This window comes from Montipora capricornis, chromosome 14 (assembly GCF_036669925.1).
Source record: "Montipora capricornis isolate CH-2021 chromosome 14, ASM3666992v2, whole genome shotgun sequence".
Classification (NCBI taxonomy): domain Eukaryota; kingdom Metazoa; phylum Cnidaria; class Anthozoa; order Scleractinia; family Acroporidae; genus Montipora; species Montipora capricornis.
In genome coordinates this window covers 35,088,286-35,100,785 of record NC_090896.1, presented here as the reverse complement: position 1 = coordinate 35,100,785, position 12,500 = coordinate 35,088,286, and the positions used below count along the sequence as shown (strand labels likewise).

General features: G+C 42.7%; 9 non-coding genes across 9 annotated transcripts; 5 read left to right on the top strand and 4 right to left on the bottom strand.

Moving 5' to 3' along the window:
• The first annotated feature begins 10 nt into the window (after positions 1–10).
• On the top strand, positions 11–84 carry Trnar-ucu (transfer RNA arginine (anticodon UCU)). Its single transcript has one exon. It is a non-coding gene; the product is annotated as a tRNA-Arg (tRNA).
• Positions 85–463: 379 nt separating this feature from the next.
• On the bottom strand, positions 464–535 carry Trnaw-cca (transfer RNA tryptophan (anticodon CCA)). The gene has a single exon. It is a non-coding gene; the product is annotated as a tRNA-Trp (tRNA).
• A 723-nt stretch (positions 536–1,258) lies between these two features.
• Positions 1,259–1,332, top strand: Trnar-ucu (transfer RNA arginine (anticodon UCU)). Its single transcript has one exon. It is a non-coding gene; the product is annotated as a tRNA-Arg (tRNA).
• Positions 1,333–8,797: 7,465 nt separating this feature from the next.
• On the top strand, positions 8,798–8,871 carry Trnar-ucu (transfer RNA arginine (anticodon UCU)). The gene has a single exon. It is a non-coding gene; the product is annotated as a tRNA-Arg (tRNA).
• Positions 8,872–9,212: 341 nt separating this feature from the next.
• Trnaw-cca (transfer RNA tryptophan (anticodon CCA)) lies at positions 9,213–9,284 on the bottom strand. The gene has a single exon. It is a non-coding gene; the product is annotated as a tRNA-Trp (tRNA).
• Positions 9,285–10,036: 752 nt separating this feature from the next.
• Positions 10,037–10,110, top strand: Trnar-ucu (transfer RNA arginine (anticodon UCU)). The gene has a single exon. It is a non-coding gene; the product is annotated as a tRNA-Arg (tRNA).
• Positions 10,111–10,451: 341 nt separating this feature from the next.
• Trnaw-cca (transfer RNA tryptophan (anticodon CCA)) lies at positions 10,452–10,523 on the bottom strand. Its single transcript has one exon. It is a non-coding gene; the product is annotated as a tRNA-Trp (tRNA).
• Positions 10,524–11,275: 752 nt separating this feature from the next.
• Positions 11,276–11,349, top strand: Trnar-ucu (transfer RNA arginine (anticodon UCU)). Its single transcript has one exon. It is a non-coding gene; the product is annotated as a tRNA-Arg (tRNA).
• Positions 11,350–11,691: 342 nt separating this feature from the next.
• Positions 11,692–11,763, bottom strand: Trnaw-cca (transfer RNA tryptophan (anticodon CCA)). The gene has a single exon. It is a non-coding gene; the product is annotated as a tRNA-Trp (tRNA).
• Between the last annotated feature and the right edge of the window lie 737 nt (positions 11,764–12,500).

Below are 12,500 nucleotides of genomic sequence, written 5' to 3'. Positions count from 1 at the left end.
CATCTCAGATGCCCCTGTAGCGCAATGGACTAGCGTGTTGGACTTCTAATTCAAAGGTTGTGGGTTCGAGTCCCACCAGGGGTGGAGTTATTTTGATCAAGTCGTCACGAGTCTGCCCAGGCACAATAACCTTCGTTACAATTGTCAGGCACAGTTAAGAATTGTTGCTTTACACTAAAAAGGCAAAAGCTCTTGAAAACAAACCATTCCGCGAAAACACTTCCAGATCCGTGGATGACTCTGACCAAACAGCAAACAATTATGATCCGTGGATGACTCTGACCAAACAGCAAACAATTCTGATCTCTCTCGAAAGAGGACAAAATGAGAGTACTGAAGCAAATTGAGGCTGACGTGACTTGAAATTAAACATGTGGATTGTTTTGTTCCATACGCGGCATATATGATTCCTTGACAATGAAATACTTCATTATCCTGAAAACAAAAGTAAAAGGAAAGAAGTTGACCCCGACGTGACTTGAACACGCAGCCTTCTGATCTGGAGTCAGACGCGCTACCATTGCGCCACGGAGTCGACTAGAGGCGTCCTTTGGTTTCCCTTAAAAACAACAGGTAGAAACATAGGATAAGACTCTCAAACCCGTCCACGAACAAAGATCGTGCGCGCGATAGAGGTCTTGACACCGAGGGCTGTTTTTGGTGGCATCGACCGAAGTTTCGTCAAGGAGATCACAAACCATCTTCAGAGTCAAGTGATTTGTGTTGTGCTAGCAAATCGTATTACTATTCTAATAGTTGACCTGATTGGGCAGTAGAAAAATGATGTCATTGGATTCTCTTGTCAGCCTTGATGTCGCTTTGCTGGTATACTAACTTTGAACAAACTCCGCTTCAAACGGCTTATTGATAAAATGAACAGAACATCCAAACCGCCACAGTGTTTCAATTCTTCAGAGCTCCAACGGGACGAACGCTACCAATAACAATCTTCCTTCCAGCAACATCAGGGCTGACCAGACAGAACAAAGCAACCTACCACTTACAAGATAAACTAGCAGGGTAGGAAGATCAACACTCAACCAATCCTAACCTTTCTATGCAGAATTACAACTTTCTTTCTTCAGTTTCTTATTCAGCGGGAATTGGCTCACGCAGTTGGATTGTTGCTTTGTTTTAAGAAGAGGCGAAAGGTGAACAGCAAAGCATGTTTTCAAAGCATTTAACACTAAAAGGGGGTATATCTCTCTCATGAAACAGCTCAGAATCTAATCCGGGTATCGAAAGAGTCATCTCAGATGCCCCTGTGGCGCAATGGACTAGCGTGTTGGACTTCTAATTCAAAGGTTGTGGGTTCGATTCCCACCAGGGGTGGAGGTATTTTGATCAAGTCGTCACGAGTCTGCCCAGGCACAATAACCTTCGTTACAATTGTCAGGCACAGGTAAGAATTGTTGCCTTACACTAAAATGGCAAAAGCTTGATTAAGTAGATTCCAGGAAAGAGAAAGTATTGCAACCAAACTTTCCAGAATTATCGCTGCAGCGAAATAGCAAGGAATTCGACAAAATCAGTTTTCCATTTCAAAAGCCTGTGAGAATTAACAATTATGCCCAGACCAAGAGATGTAGTTACTTTCTGGATGGCCCAAGCAATGGAAACGTAAATTCTTTCAGTATTTCAAAGCTTCAAACGAAATTTGTTTAATATCGTAGACACTACCGGCGGGTGTAGATTTACTAAATTATTTCACAATTGTTAAAACAGAAATATGTATTATTGTACATACCTCACGTCCGAGCTGTCCGCAGACATCTTCCGCGTGAGAAAAGCGGGGTTTCAAAAAGAAACTGGAACCCACTCCACAACGACCGCTGGTTTTCCTTTCTGTCAAGCAATAATCGGACTAGTCATGATGATGTTTGCCCAAAGTTGAGTTTATCCGGCATTCTGCTCCTCGATTTCTTGTTCTGTCAGTAGGTTAATACTGATCAAACCGCGGCCGCCAAAACAGCAGAAGAAAGTCGTTGGTGAGACAGTCCTAACGTTGAAAGATTTGCGGCAAAGCTCTGTGCTTTTTTTTTTAATTTGACCACCGGTAGGCCATAGAGTAGGCCATATGGTAGCCTACCCCACGCTTTGTCTACACACGAAGAAATCAACTGGCACCTAGCAACACGCATTTCAGAAAAATCTAGATTATTAAATTCTTTTGAAGTCACATTTAGAACAACGTATTTGCATTGCTAGCATTTGGTGAATCATGCAATTCGGCTTTTCAGTCAGAACGCAACATTAATTTAAATTACAAAACTACAAAATTTTACCTTCCTCGGTTGGTTTTTGTAAAAAACATATTGACGCTTCTCTTTGACAGCATGTTGAACAAATTCCAAAAGCATTATCGCGATCCTCGAGCTCTATTTGCGCTTCTTCGCTGATCGCAGGCGGTAATTTTTGGTGGGCGTTCTGCATACCATATAAGTACTGCTGATTTCTTGAGGGCTCTGCAAAGAATATCCTTGGTTTTGTACTTATCCGAGAAGGACCAGGAAAGTCTGTACGTAGAATATTGGGAATAGAGAAGGGTAAATCGTGGACCATAGCTAAGGCATTACTTTCACTCGCATACGAGCGTGAGAACTTCTCACGGGTTGTATGTCTGTGTTGGACATGCCTGAACAAGATTTCTCCCTCTCGGTCGAACACCCCAACTGGTCCCGATTGGATAACTTTTGAGCACCATTCAATCATAAAAGAATCCCAGTTTGTCAAAAACTGTTCTTGAAGACAAAACATTGCTCTAAAGCAGACCAGATTACGAAGAAAGATTTCAAAATGAGAAAAAAGGCCCAAGAGTGTGCAAGAAACGCAAAGAACAGGCGTATGGAGAAGAATGAATTGCCAACGTGGAATCCGGAACCGGAAACAGGAATCGGAGGGTGTAAAGTGCAGTTTGTTTTACTATAACTGAAAAAACCCAAACCTGTAGAAAAATTGTAACCTTAGGCTAACATTGTTTTTTTAAGGCCTAATGTTAGCATTAGTAAAGTTTTGGGTTGTTTCAGCTTTGGTGAAACAGTGACCGGGAACTCTAACCCGCAATCTGCAACCTGCAGTTTACACCCTCCAAACCGGAATCTACTATCGCAAAGTCGAAATCTTTTTAAAATAGTCCATTTACGAAACCGATGGGCGAATAATGAGAAAATCAAAATAGTTTTCTATATGCCCTTGAAATGTGATTTAATACTGATCGAATGTAGGAAAACCATGTTTGAGGCCCTGACAGGGGGGGGGGGGGGGGTCCCGTGTCGCTTGTCTGAATTTTAAAATCAATCGCGTTGGGGTTTAATTAACCTGCGATCAGGCGTACTTTCATTAGACATGGCGCGAAAAAGGAAGGCGTACGTACTTTCGCGCTCTGTCTCAAGAAAAGTACGCTTGATCGCAGGTTAAGTGTAATGTGAAGTGCTTGTTTTCTACCCCATATGAACCATGTGAGCGCTAGCCCTACTAATGGAAATGGACCCACACAAGGAAAGAGAAAAACTCTGATCAGGGTGGGAATTGAAATCACGACCTTCGGGTTAGACCACCGCTGCTCTACCGACTGAGCTACAAGGTCAGACGGGAGCATGCCGGGGGAACTGAAGATGTTAAATTCACGGCAATGGACACGTACAAGTACAAGGAAAGGTTACGTTTTTGCAAACGTTGGCCGTGAAGCACTATATTTCAACAGACTTAACTGACTAGAGTGTAATGTGCGGTGCTTGTTTTCTACCCCATATGAAAAATGTGAGCGTTACCCTTACTAATGGAAATGGGCCCACACAAGAACAGAGAGCACTTGCAATTCCTAACAATCTTGATCCGTTGAAAATGAGCATTACAGCATAAAAGCGCTGTACTCTTTTCCCATTTCATTCCACTTACCTTCTTCCAGAATGTAATGAAATTGAACGTGGGCACCTAAATCACTTCAAAGTTGTTGTAACACTGTCACTTTATTGAAGCCTTACCGTATATACCTCCTGGGGCCCGTTTCTCGAAAGTCCCGAAACTTTACGGGCCATTTTCGGGTGTCACAATTCCCTTTGTATCTCAAGAACGGAGAGGATTTAAGTTGTCAAATTTTACGGACATGTGTCTTTTAGTTAGCTTGAAAACATGTTAAAAGATCGGCCTTCCAAAATAAGCGGTTGGCAGTTTCACAAGTGGCTTTTCGGACCCGAAAAGCCATTTGTGAAACTGCCAACCGCTTGTTTTGGAAAGCCGATCTTTTGACATGTTTTCAAAATAACAAAAAGAAAAATAACTGTGAAGTTTGACGACTTAAAACCTCTCCGTTCTTGAGATACAAAGGAAATTGTGACACCCGAAAATGGCCCTTTAAGTTCCGGGACTTTCGAGAAACGGGCCCCTGGCCCGGGTTGCTGGAAGCGTGGTTAGCGCTAACCAGCGATGAATACCATGGAAACCCATAGGTTTTGATACCTCTTAACCAACTGTTAGTGCTGACCAGGCTTCGAGCAACCGGTCCCTGGTTGTTAAATTAAAGTAAAGGAATTCTTGCTCTAACAAGATAGTCTTTAAGAGACTTGTCCTTCCGATAAGCAACCATTGGGGGATTTGGGAATAAATCAAGTCCATCAAGTCTCCGCAGAAAAACTGCTGACTCCGATGACGAAATTCCATGGTCCCAACCAGCCTTCACGCGTTCAAATGAGACAGCAGGCACCAGACGAGACGACACTCAGCCGTTGCAGCCAGCCCCCAACGTCCCAAGACGGAAGCGGGCTTCAACAATCTACGTAACAAGATTGCGTATATCGAGACAAGGCGCGCTAAGACAAAGAAGTCCGTCGCTGTTCTTCGAGAACACGCCAGCAAGAGGACCTGCCCAATTGGTCTGCAATACCGCCCCAAGCCACACCTCAGACCAGACAAGGACTTCCAGACCAGTCTTCACCAGGTCTGTTCCAGAGCTGAACAGGACCTCCTACAACGTATGATCCGTCAACAGGAAAAAAACGTTAGCGCTGATACGAAGACCCTTGCTGACCTTAAAGAGACGCTAGCCACCATGTTTCCTGATAAGAACAAACGGCAACAAACCGAACGGACGATCCAGCACGCCACTAGCACATCCACTCTCAGAAGTAACAAGCCCAAACCAGCTGCCAGACACAAGCAGAACTCAACCGATGAACTCGCTTTATTAAAAGCAAAAATGAATGAAGTTTCAACTCTTTTTAGGGTATTTTCCAAACTTGAAAATAAAGACAGAGGGAGTTGCAATTTTTCCAGTTGTCTGTTTCACTGACTCTCCACGGGCTAACCCCAAGCAATCCCAAACTAGGAACCTCAAGCGACCTCGCGTGCGCAAAGAAAATAAAAATCAATACGTTGAACAACCCAGGACAAACAATGAAAAATTCATAAAGAACTTGTCCGACAAAAAAACTTACTGATTACGAAGCAGCTTTGCTAGCAAAAGGTCTCAACTATTCATTCCAACATAGATTTTAAAGTAAAGGGGGAGGTTTCCACCCTATAAATAACGCGCAAATATTTACGTGGTATGCACACCACGTTGTAAAACTAGTGGAGTTTTTTTTTTCATCGTAGTCACAAATGTGCATACTCCAGGGATAGTAGATTAATCGCTTGATAAGAATCCCGTCAAGAGAAAATGATCCCGTATAATACAACCGGAGTCATCGCGCCCCGACCTCGGGCCATCAGGCCCCGACTTCGGGCCATTGGGCCCCGACTTCGGGTCATCGGGACCTAGGAGCGAATATGTTCCCACTAAGCCATTGAAGAAACTGAAACTGAGATCGCCTGATCGATGGTTTTTTGCTTTATATTTAAATCTTTCATGGCGGCCACCTTTGACCACATGAAGCAAGATTTTGCTTTTTTAGTTTATTCATGGCCACTGCGGATGAGACATTGCGATGAAACAGAAGTAGAAAGAATTTTCGGGAGTGCTTTCACAGTTTGCATCACCTCCTAGAAAAAATCGAAATTAACTGCGATAAAGTTGAGCAGGTACAAATTTGCAAAGGAAAGAAATATTGTATGTATATAGTTTAATAAATAGCATTAAATCACAAGTCTACTTCTGGAAAAAAGTGTTTCCTGTATCTATTATTTCGCGACATCGGATTGCGTGGATCAGGAAATCACAACAACATATAAGGGCTGAGAAGCCGACACGTTCGTCAAGTATTCATTTTCCAGAGTCCAGTCGAAGCTAAATACAAGACGCGAGGATAATGAGCTAAGTTCACAGTTCATTTCACATAGCACACTTCCCTTATTTTAACAAATGAGCACTGAAATCGGCAAGAATTCCTTTCTCAGGACACTGAATACGAGCAAATTACGAGCAACATTAAAACAGCATGAGGTGTGACGCTGATAAATAATAAAGCAGCTTTTCCTTCGGAATACCTGAAAGGTATCCTAGTTATAATCTCGGTTGACTTGCTGATATATTGCACATGGTCACGCAAAAGGTACATTATATGTCAGTTTAAACAAATTAGGTAAATCATTAGTGAACTGACCAAATAAGTTAGCGAAGCATCTTTTGAGGACATTAGCGAAACCACTTTTAGTTGTTAGCGAAACAACTAAAAACGTTAGCGAAACAACCAAACACGTTAGCGAAACGACTTCCGTTGTTAGCGAACTGGGACCGGTTGCCTGAATCCTGGTTAGTGCTAACCGTTGATTAACATTTGCGGAGGTACACGTGAACGATCGGTGATCGCTTGGATCCCGATATTTTGCTAGTGTTAAGGGGATCCAAGCGATCTGTTAAGATCACCGATCGTTTCACATGTACCTTCGCAAATGTGATTTATTGCATAACCTGTATGTTAATGCAATAAATTATACATTGGCGAGACAGGTAGACGACTAGGCGACCGATTTCGCGAACACCTTCGCGATGTTGAGAAGGATGTTGATAAGGATGCATCTAAGCCAGTCGCTCGTCATTTTAATCTTCCTAACCACTCCAAAAAACACATTGCTATCTGCGGCTTTTCCCTACCGACGGAAAGCCGCACGAATCTGGAGCAAAAATTTATCTTCCAAATCGGCACCCTTAAGGTAATCCCCTTGAAATTGTTCTGCTATCAACCTTTATTGGAAACCTGGCATAATTAACATTCATGATATGAACATTAAAAAAATGCAATAAAAAAATGGGGTCACCGTGCTTGTTTACGCGTCAGCAGGCTCTTAAAATGGCCCAGGGGTATTTTTACTGTTTTCGCGTTAAAAATTCGAATCACCTTCATACAGAATTAAGTCTTGGTTACTTCAGAGACACAAAATCTTATTTTGAAAATAAAGCTTCTTTTATTTACGTCAGCAGTATTGCTTCAATTGCGCCGTCTTTGCTTCCCGGGTTGAGGGAATAGTGCACTTTTTGGGACAGTTCCGTGGTTAGCTTGAAGTCCTCGCCTTGGGTAAAATATACCCAGTAAGGAGCTGTTTTCCAGAAAAAATCATGTTCTACTATCAAACCTTTTTTCTTCTCCAAATATGTTCTTTATTAGACTGTTCTTAGAAAATACCTGAAAAAAAAAACGGGGGTCACCATGCTCGTTTGAGAGAAAACGAGCATTTATTTCGCTATCGAGTTTAGTTTGAGCAACATCTCTTACGTTTTGTATGCGCACGCGCATGTGCGCGCGCTAAAAACGCGAAAATAGTGCGCAGTAGGGATGAGCAATGCAATACGTATGGGTTATTGACCAAGGGTAAGGTCAAGATGACTGGATATTGGCCAAGTTCTTTTTTGCGTGTTTATGGACCGAGACGAAGTCGAGGTCCATAAACACGCAAAAAAAGAACGAGGCCAATATCCAGTCATCTTGACCGAACAATCTTGGTCAATAAAGGATTTATTATATGACTTAAAACACCAAAAAATGATCTTTCATCTTGCGGGACCAAGCGAGAAATCCCGAGCGGGCAGTATCGCTCCATCTTGCCCGCTCGGGTAGCCAATCAGAGCGCGCGATTTGGTTCATCTTGCCCACTCACGGAGCTAGTCATATAATAATAAGGAATTACCGTGGGAACTAAAGATGTTAAAGTCACGGGAAAAAACATGTACAAGTACAAGACAGGATTACGTTTTATGCAAACGTTGGCAGTGTAGCACTTATATAATTAAACAGACTTAATAAAGTGTAATGTCAAGTGCTTCTTTTTTGCCCCATATAAGTCAGCGTCAAGTGATTTGTGTTGTGTTAGCAAATCGTATTAGTATTCTAACAGTTGACCAGATTGGACAGTAGAAAATGATGTTATTGGATTCTCTTGTCAGCCTTGATGTCGCTTCCTGCTTTACTAACTTTGAACAAACTCCGCTGACCCGTTGCCATTCACTACTGGCACCTTACAAACAGCTCATTGATGAAATGAACACAACATCCAAACCGCAACAGTGTTTCAATGCTTCAGAGGTCCAACGGGACGAACCCTACCAATAACAGTCTTCCTTCCAGCAACATTAGGGCTGACCAGACAGAACAAAGCAACCTACCACTTACAAGATAAACTAGCAGAGTAGCAAGATCAACACTCAACCAATCCTAACCTTTCTATGCAGAATTACAACTTTCTTTCTTCATTTTCTCATTCAGCGGCAATTGGCTCACGCAGTCGGATTGTTGCTTTCTTTTAAGAAGAGGTGAAATGTGAACAGCAAAGCATGTTTTCAAAGCATTTAACACTAAAAGGGGGTATATCGCTCTCATCAAACAGCTCAGAATCTAATCCGGGTATCGAAAGAGTCATCTCAGATGCCCCTGTGGCGCAATGGACTAGCGTGTTGTACTTCTAATTCAAAGGTTGTGGGTTCGAGTCCCACCAGGGGTGGAGTTATTTTGATCAAGTCGTCACGAGTCTGCCCAGGCACAATGTCCTTCGTTAAAATTGCCAGGCGCATTTTAGGAATTGTTGCCTTACACTAAAAAGGCAAAAGTTTTTGAAAACAAACCATTCCGCGAAACACTTCCAGATCCGTGGACGACCCTGACCAAACAGCAAACAATTGTAATCTCTCTCGAAAGAGGACAAAATGAGAGTACTGAAGCAAATTGAGGCTGACGTGACTTGAAATTAAACATGTGGATTGTTTTGTTCCATACGCGGCATATATGATTCCTTGAAAATCAAATACTTCATTATCCTGAAAACAAAAGTAAAAGGAAAGAACTTGACCCCGACGTGACTTGAACACGCAGCCTTCTGATCTGGAGTCAGACGCGCTACCATTGCGCCACGGAGTCGACTAGAGGCGTCGTTTGGTTTCCCTTAAAAAGAAAAGGTAGAAACATAGGATAAGACTCTCAAACCCGTCCACCAACAAAGATCGTGCGCACGATAGAGGTCTTGACACCGACGGCTGTTTTTGGTGGCATCGACTGAAGTTTCGTCAAGCAGATCACAAACCATCTTCAGAGTCAAGTGATTTGTGTTGTGCTAGCAAATCGTATTAGTATTCTAATAGTTGACCTGATTGGGCAGTAGAAAAATGATGTCATTGGATTCTCTTGTCAGCCTTGATGTCGCTTTGCTGGTATACTAACTTTGAACAAACTCCGCTGACCCGTTGCCATTCACTACTGGCACCTTACAAACAGCTCATTGATGAAATGAACACAACATCCAAACCGCAACAGTGTTTCAATGCTTCAGAGGTCCAACGGGACGAACCCTACCAATAACAGTCTTCCTTCCAGCAACATTAGGGCTGACCAGACAGAACAAAGCAACCTACCACTTACAAGATAAACTAGCAGAGTAGCAAGATCAACACTCAACCAATCCTAACCTTTCTATGCAGAATTACAACTTTCTTTCTTCATTTTCTCATTCAGCGGGAATTGGCTCACGCAGTCGGATTGTTGCTTTCTTTTAAGAAGAGGCGAAATGTGAACAGCAAAGCATGTTTTCAAAGCATTTAACACTAAAAGGGGGTATATCGCTCTCATCAAACAGCTCAGAATCTAATCCGGGTATCGAAAGAGTCATCTCAGATGCCCCTGTGGCGCAATGGACTAGCGTGTTGTACTTCTAATTCAAAGGTTGTGGGTTCGAGTCCCACCAGGGGTGGAGTTATTTTGATCAAGTCGTCACGAGTCTGCCCAGGCACAATGTCCTTCGTTAAAATTGCCAGGCGCATTTTAGGAATTGTTGCCTTACACTAAAAAGGCAAAAGTTTTTGAAAACAAACCATTCCGCGAAACACTTCCAGATCCGTGGACGACCCTGACCAAACAGCAAACAATTGTAATCTCTCTCGAAAGAGGACAAAATGAGAGTACTGAAGCAAATTGAGGCTGACGTGACTTGAAATTAAACATGTGGATTGTTTTGTTCCATACGCGGCATATATGATTCCTTGAAAATCAAATACTTCATTATCCTGAAAACAAAAGTAAAAGGAAAGAACTTGACCCCGACGTGACTTGAACACGCAGCCTTCTGATCTGGAGTCAGACGCGCTACCATTGCGCCACGGAGTCGACTAGAGGCGTCGTTTGGTTTCCCTTAAAAAGAAAAGGTAGAAACATAGGATAAGACTCTCAAACCCGTCCACCAACAAAGATCGTGCGCACGATAGAGGTCTTGACACCGACGGCTGTTTTTGGTGGCATCGACTGAAGTTTCGTCAAGCAGATCACAAACCATCTTCAGAGTCAAGTGATTTGTGTTGTGCTGGCAAATCGTATTAGTATTCTAATAGTTGACCTGATTGGGCAGTAGAAAAATGATGTCATTGGATTCTCTTGTCAGCCTTGATGTCGCTTTGCTGGTATACTAACTTTGAACAAACTCCGCTGACCCGTCGCCATTCACTACTGGCACCTTACAAACAGCTTATTGATAAAATGAACAGAACATCCAAACCGCGACAGTGTTTCAATGCTTCTGAGCTCCAACGGGACGAACCCTACCAATAACAGTCTTCCTTCCAGCGTCATCAGGGCTGACCAGACACAACAAAGCAACCTACCTTTTACAAGATAAACTAGCAGAGTAGCAAGATCAACACTCAACCAATCCTAACCTTTCTATGCAGAATTACAACTTTCTTTCTTCATTTTCTCATTCAGCGGGAATTGGCTCACGCAGTCGGATTGTTGCTTTGTTTTAAGAAGAGGCGAAAGGTGAACAGCAAAGCATGTTTTCAAAGCATTTAACACTAAAAGGGGGTATATCTCTCTCATCAAACAGCTCAGAATCTAATCCGGGTATCGAAAGAGTCATCTCAGATGCCCCTGTGGCGCAATGGACTAGCGTGTTGGACTTCTAATTCAAAGGTTGTGGGTTCGAGTCCCACCAGGGGTGGAGTTATTTTGATCAAGTCGTCACGAGTCTGCCCAGGCACAATGACCTTCGTTAAAATTGTCGGGCACATTTTAGGAATTGTTGCCTTACACTAAAAAGGCAAAAGCTCTTGAAAACAAACCATTCCGCGAAAACACTTCCAGATCCGTGGATGACTCTGATCAAACAGCAAACAATCGTGATCTCTCTCGAAAAAGGACAAAGTGAGAGTACTGAAGCAAATTGAGGCTGACGTGACTTGAAATTAAACATGTGGATTGTTTTGTTCCATACGCGGCATATATGAATCCTTGAAAATCAAATACTTCATTATCCTGAAAACAAAAGTAAAAGGAAAGAACTTGACCCCGACGTGACTTGAACACGCAGCCTTCTGATCTGGAGTCAGACGCGCTACCATTGCGCCACGGAGTCGACTAGAGGCGTCGTTTGGCTTCCCTTAAAAACAACAGGTAGAAACATAGGATAAGACTCTCAAACCCGTCCACCAACAAAGATCGTGCGCACGATAGAGGTCTTGACACCGACGGCTGTGTTTGGTGGCATCGACTGAAAGTTCGTCAAGCAGATCACAAACCATCTTCAGAGTCAAGTGATTTGTGTTGTGCTAGCAAATCGTATTAGTATTCTAATAGTTGACCTGATTGGGCAGTAGAAAAATGATGTCATTGGATTCTCTTGTCAGCCTTGATGTCGCTTTGCTGGTATACTAACTTTGAACAAACTCCGCTGACCCGTTGCCATTCACTACTGCCACCTTACAAACAGCTTATTGATAAAATGAACAGAACATCCAAACTGCGACAGTGTTTCAATGCTTCTGAGCTGCAACGGGACAAACCCTAACAATAACAGTCTTCCTTCCAGCATCATCAGGGCTGACCAGACAGAACAAAGCAACCTACCACTTACAAGATAAACTAGCAGAGTAGCAAGATCAACACTCAACCAATCCTAACCTTTCTATGCAGAATTACAACTTTCTTTCTTCATTTTCTCATTCAGCGGGAATTGGCTCACGCAGTCGGATTGTTGCTTTCTTTTAAGAAGAGGCGAAAGGTAAAGTGGTGCATTTAGGTAAGGTGAACAGCAAAGCATGTTTTCAAAGCATTTAACAGTAAAAGGGGGTATATCTCTCTCATCAAACAGCT